The following is a 6,879-nucleotide window of genomic DNA, read 5'->3' on the forward strand; positions in this document are numbered from 1 at the left end:
AGGTCTCCCCAAGCAGATGTTGGGTGTTTAAAATCTCTCCATATAGAGTCAGCCCTATAAGCAAAAAATGTGTCTGTCTTTCTTTCTGCAGTTCCCCACTGAGATATATCCTCGTGGACGACGGTTTCTTCCGTTTCCTCCCAACACATATATTGGGATGGATTTTCCTATTTGAGTTATATCCTCATTAGGACGTGTCTTGATTCAGTCTGTCTTTTCGGATTATTCCCGAATTGGCTATTTGTCAAATATCTTGTGCTTCCCAGTGGGTTGTTCCCCAGCGGAATTTTTTTCGGGCCTCTACCCTCATACCGGTAGTTATAAGTCCTATTTTTCCTGGCTTCTTGGCAGAATTTGTGGTTATACACCTTTTATTCCCCAGCCAAAGTTGTTGGTTTTCTACCTAACAGTCGGTAGTTGTAAATCCTATTTTCCTGCTCTTCAGCAGTTTGTGGTTTGTTATAAACCCTATCTTGGTTTCCTGTGTGGATTTGTGATTTGTTCTATCCCCACGCGGAGTTGTTGGTCTTCTACCCCGTATTCGGTAGATGTAAACCCTAATTTTGTGGTTATCCCCACCAGAGCTTTGGCCCTCTGTCTACAAACCAGCAGTCGTAAGTCCTATATTTGCGGTTTTTTCTACTTACAAACCGGTAGTTGTAAACCCCGTTCTCTCCCCTTGCAGAGTTAACTTTGTTGTCCATCCCAACCGATGACAATTTCCCTTGTGGTTATCTTCATCTAGTTCTTGATGTTGATTTTCCTTTGCTTGGATAAGTTGCTCAGATCAGCACTTATATCCCTAGCAAGTCTTTTGTGGATAATTGCCGTATGCTAGCAATTTTATCCCCAGCGGGTCCTTTCACCTTTTGTCAGTGATTGTGTTCCCCGGATCATTGATTGTCATCAATGCATCCCAGCGAGTCTTCTTCCATTTACCCTCTTGTCGGTAATGTCTGTTGCTCCCTTTGATTGGTCATCATTATATACCTAGTTTGGTATCCCGATGCCTTTCTTTTCGGTTGATTTATCCTTTATTAACCCAGTACCCGGTTAAGGATAATCTTCCATGCGAGTATATTATTCACGGTCTGCCGGTAATGAATAATATATCTCATGCACTCTTCAGTCGAAGCCTTTTGTGTTTTCTTTGTTGAGTAAGATTCGTTATTTCCCTTTGCGGAGTCGAATATTCTTGTTGTCGGATAATTGCCGGATGCTTGCAATTTATCCCTTTGAGTTGTCTTTCGTTTACCCGGATGCTTGGTATCGATTGTCTCTCTTTTTGGTTAGTCACCTATTATATACTTCGGTATCTCTGGTGTCTTTTCCTTTCGAGGATATTATTCACGGTCTGCCGGTAATGAACAATATGTCTCATGCGCTCTTTGGTTGAAGTCCTTTGTTGATCTTCCCCAGTCGAGTAAGATTCGTATTCCTTGTGGAATCGAATGTCCATCCTATAAACAAGTCTGCTGTTCTAGCTTTCTTCAGGATGATGAGTGTTTTGGAACACAAACCAATTCACGTCTTCGGATTTTATCCTATAAACAACCTACAACCCGGTTCAGGATAATCTCCCTTTGTGAGTATTATATCCACGTTCTGACGGTAATGGATATTATATCTCGTTCGCTCTTGAGTCAATCTCTTGATTGTTTTCTCCGCAGAGTAAGATTCATATTCCTTGTGGAATTGAATATCCATCCTATAAACAAGTCTGCTGTTCTAGCTTTCTTCAGGATGATGAGTGTTTTGGAACACAAACCAATTCACGTCCTCGGATTTTATCCTATAAACAACCTACAACCCGGTTCAGGATAATCTTCCATGTGAGTATTCTATCCACGTTCTGACGGTAATGGATATTATATCTCGTTCGCTCTTGGGTCAATCTTTTGATTGTTTTCTCCGCAGAGTAAGATTCGCATTCCTTGTGGAATCGAATGTCCATCCTATAAACAAGTCTGCTGTTCTAGCTTTCTTCAGGGTGATGAGTGTCTTGGAACACAAACCAATTCACGTCTTCGGATTCTTATCCTATAAACAACCTACAACCCGGTTCAGGATAATCTTCCTTTGTGAGTATTCTATCCATGTTCTGACGGCAATGGATATTATATCTCGTTCACTCTTGGGTCAATCTTTTGATTGTTTTCTCCGCAGAGTAAGATTCATATTCCTTGTGGAATTGAATACCCATCCTATAAACAAGTCTGCTGTTCTAGCTTTCTTCAGGATGATGAGTGTTTTGGAACACAAACCAATTCACGTTTTCGGATTTTTATCCTATAAACAACCTACAACCCGGTTCAGGATAATCTTCCATGTGAGTATTCTATCCACGTTCTGACGGTAATGGATATTATATCTCGTTCACTCTTGGGTCAATCTCTTGATTGTTTTCTCTGCAGAGTATATTTCGTATTCCTTGTGGAATCGATCGCCCATCCTATAAACAAGTCTGCTGTTCTAGCTTTCTTCAGGATGATGAGTGTTTTGGAACACAAACCAATGCACGATTTCGGATCTTATCCTACAAACAACCTACAACCCGGTTCAGGATAATCTTCCTTTAGTAAGATTCATATTCCTTGTGGAATTGAATATCCATCCTATAAACAAGTCTGCTGTTCTAGCTTTCTTCAGGGTGATGAGTGTTTTGGAACACAAACCAATTCACGATTTCGGATCTTATCCTACAAACAACCTACAACCCGGTTCAGGATAACTTTCCATGCGAGTACATTATCTACGTTTTGACGGCTATAGATAATATATCTCATGCACTCTTTTGTCGAACACTTTGTTTGTTTCCCCAACTGAGTAAGATTTGCATTCTTTACAGAATCAAATATCCATCCTATAAACAAGTTTGCTTTCGCTCTCTTCAGGATGATGAGTGTTTTGGAACACATACCAATTCACGCTTTGGTCGGTCACCCGTTTCATACCTACAACCCGGTATCCTTGGTGTTCCTTCCTTTCTGCTCCCTATTATGACCTCGGTCCCCCTGTGGAGTCAGATTTTCCTGAGTTTATGTACCTTTTTCAGGTCTTTCTCAGATGTTTGGTTGAGTGATATCTCTCACCCTTATACCGGTCTTAGATATTCATTCTTCCTGAGTTGGTTACCCTTATACTGGTAACATCTCATTTCTTTGGTGCTTCCTCGGTGAAGTTTTCCTGTTGCTTCTCCCCAGGAGTCAGCTTGTGTCTTTCCAATGGATTTATTTTCCTTTGGAATTCTTTTCCCCGGTGCGAGTCCTTCAGTCCCCAGTGAGGTCTCCAGTCTGATTTCTATTTCCCTAATCAGAGTCGTGTCTTGTTCACGCTATATCAGTCTTGTTTATCCCCAACGAGAGTCTTGTTAGAGTCTCTGTTCCTGGTGAGTGTATTACTCCGATGGATCGTCTTTTCTTCTGTGTGAACCATATTCCCCACAGAGTTTGTGTCTTTTGCATACATACATTTGCATCATGAGGTCTCTTAGGGACCAAAAATTTGTCTCATTACTGTTATTTAAGCCCATTCTACCGCGTCGAGTTGAAGATTTCTAAACTTCACTTCTCCGGCTAGAATGACCTTAAATAGGGGCATCTGTAAGACCCCAATTTTGGCCCTAAGATCCCTCATGGCCCATATCATATCATACCATGGCCTCAAGGATCATTGCATGCCCTAGCTTCCCTCCTAGTGGGTGGGTTACCTTGTGAGTTTGGTTCTTGATCACCAAGCATGTTTTGCATTTGTATATCTTTGCTTTTCATATGTTTACTAACCAAAAAGTACAAAAATATTGTCATCTAACCATGTTACTTGCAGCTGAAGCAATCTACAGTCAAAACAGTCAAAATCAGTCATTGCAGTAGATGGTGGCCATTCTTGCAGAATTTGGGCACCAAGATCAATCATCAAGAGTTCACATGAGTTGTGACATCATTTGGAATCAAGATATCAAGGGATTAGGGCTTGGAATTCATCAGAACATGGTTCAGTCAAGCAAAACCCTAGCAAAGTCAACTAAAGTCAAACTTGGTCAACTGTGGATTTAATTAGTGATTTGATGGTAGGAATTGGTTTGAGGGAGCTCATTCATGTCCATATAAGCTTCATACATCATGTCAAGCATCCACAGTGAAGAAAATAAAGTCAGACAAGAAATTTCCAGAAATAGAAAGTTGACCTGTAATTGGAATTTGCCAAAAATGGAAACTTCTTGATCCTAAACTTACATCATGATACAAGCTTCAAATGAATTTTTGCCCAACATGAAAGTTGAAGATCTTGTTCTCCCATTTCCAAAAAGTCCAAGAACACTCAATTCCCATGTATGGTTGGCAAGTTATGATCAATTCATTCTCCAAAATTTTTGAACTTCAAAAGGCCATATCTCTCAAACCATTTGGCCAATTTGGGTGGGGTTTTTTCCTACAAGTCATATTTGATCCCCTCTTTCCAAAAATGTCATCATCATGCATTAAAACATCACCATTCAAAATGGCCTTTTTGAACTTGCTTGAATTAATTTCAAGTGAGGTTGAAATTTGACTTTTCCAAATAATCATTTTTAATCATTTTGGCCAATTGGGAATGTTTTGAAATGTCATTTGAGACATGTTTGCCAAGCCCAATTCGTGCAGCACACACCCCATTGCCAAGTTGGTGAAATTTAGCAAAATGACCAAAATGATTCATTTGAGATAATTGTGTTTAGCATTCCACTTAGTAACCTTAAACAGCTAATATATAGCTCATTTTCTGCAAGAAGCAACCCTAGCAGCCTCTTACCAAAACAGAAAAAACCTTTTGTTCTCTCACTTTCTCATTTTGCTCATTGAAAACTTTTTCTGAAAATTGCAAAAGAACACGATTGTTACTTGTTTGCTTCATCATTCAACATCTTTTTGGAAGCCATTTGGAGCCTTGTTTCCCAGCTGTAGCATCATTTCCCACACTGTTATTTCCAAGTTCCATCAATGGCAGAGTTGGTTTCGAGCAAAAACAAACATCCTTGAGCCAAACTTCTTTCACCATTCATCATTTGGAGCATGAGTGTGCAACTGTTTCGAGCTTACAACATCAAAACATCACTGTTTCATCTCAGCTGTTCCTCAAATCAAGTGAGTTTTCGACCTCTTTGTTTTTCCAAACCATGCTATGCCTTATGTAGAGTTTACCTTGCTGGTCATTATGAGCTTTGAGTTGATGAAAATGGTCAAGTATTTAGCAAGTTATGTTGTTTTAAAGTCTCATATGTGAATGATGTTTTGCTTAGTTCTTCCATTGCTAGCTCGATTTCATGATTTTTGATGTTAGGATGTTGATAAGGTTTGTTTAGTGTTTCGATTGCTATGCTTGATTTCATGTTTCTGGGCAATTTGATTTTCCACGATTGAATGAAGAGGATGAAGTACTGTAGCAAACCCTAACATTTTCCAGATTTTCTTCTCAATCGTGTTTGGTTGTTGCTGTGTGATGTTTGCATGAATTTCACTATTCCATTGCCCATGCCGAATCACCTGCTGCCACGCATCAAAACGCAACGCCGCGTTTCATTAATTTGTGCACATAATTACCAAACTGCCATCGTGCCCAATTAAACTATCATTTCATGTTTATTTGTTCAATGTTCATTTCATTTTGACCATCATCTTCTAAAATTCATAAGTCAAGCATGCTTTATCCAAAATTCATGGGAATTGTTGCAGTGTGTTCATCTGGATCTCTAGTATTTAATCATATTTTTTCCTGAATTTTTGGATGGTTGGTTTTTAATTGGTATTAGGGTTTGTGACATGTATCCATATTTTGTACCTTTTGCCAAAACCTTTGTGAAATGATGATGCATTATCCAATGGCCCTGAATTTGTTTTTGCTTAAACTAGACACATTCATGGTGATTTTGGTGTAGAGTTTGTGAATTTATCTTATCTGGATTGTGAGTTATGAATTTTTGAATTAGGGTGTGACAATTTGTGTCACACCAATGATGTGCAACTTCATGATTTTCAATACCATGCCTATTGACCTCAAATTTATGTGAATTTTTGCATGAATCTACTCTTGGATGTCTAGTTCACATGTGATTTTTTGTGGAATTATTTGTGGCATTTCCTAATTGTTTGGGATTTTCTCCCCTGTTTGGTCATATGTTGACTTTTTGTGACACATGTTCCCATTTCATTTGTGAAATTCTCATACTTTATTGGATGAACATGAAATTTTACATGTGATTAGTAGACATCTTAAGCTTTGCCATGGTCTTAATCCCATTCATTTCTCATATGTTATCACTGATTTATGATTTTTTGAAGTTGATGCATGTTTGGTTGACTTCTTTGAGCATGCTTGAAATTGTTTTGACTTCCTGATTTTCATTGACTATCTTCCCATGATCCAATTGAGTTGAAATTTTATATGCATGTCATGTTATGGATTATGATTGATCATGAATTATTTGATAATTTTTGGAATTGTTTATGATTGGTTTTGAGTTAAGTCTTGCTGTTGACTTCTATGAGCTTTCATTTGCCATGCTTTGACTTCTTTTGCTTATGAAATGATGATGATGCATGATATGAACATGAAACCAATTGAGCTTGCTTCTTAAATGTTTGAATTTGAATTTGATTGGATATCACTTTCTGTTTTGACTTTTTTATGCCCTTTTGACCCTAGGCTTGCCCTAGTGGTCCTGTTACTCACATTTGAGCTCATGTTTTCAGGTTGACCAACAATTGTCCAATGAGACCAACATAAATTGGTTTTGTTTGCTTGTTTATCATGACTAACATGTTATGTTTTGTAGGTTGCTTGGCTCATATGCCTTGAGACTTGTGCATTGCACATTTGTCTGTTTGTTTTGAATGTTAACCC

The sequence above is a fragment of the Lathyrus oleraceus genome, chromosome 2, assembly GCF_024323335.1.
Source record: "Lathyrus oleraceus cultivar Zhongwan6 chromosome 2, CAAS_Psat_ZW6_1.0, whole genome shotgun sequence".
NCBI lineage: Eukaryota > Viridiplantae > Streptophyta > Magnoliopsida > Fabales > Fabaceae > Lathyrus > Lathyrus oleraceus.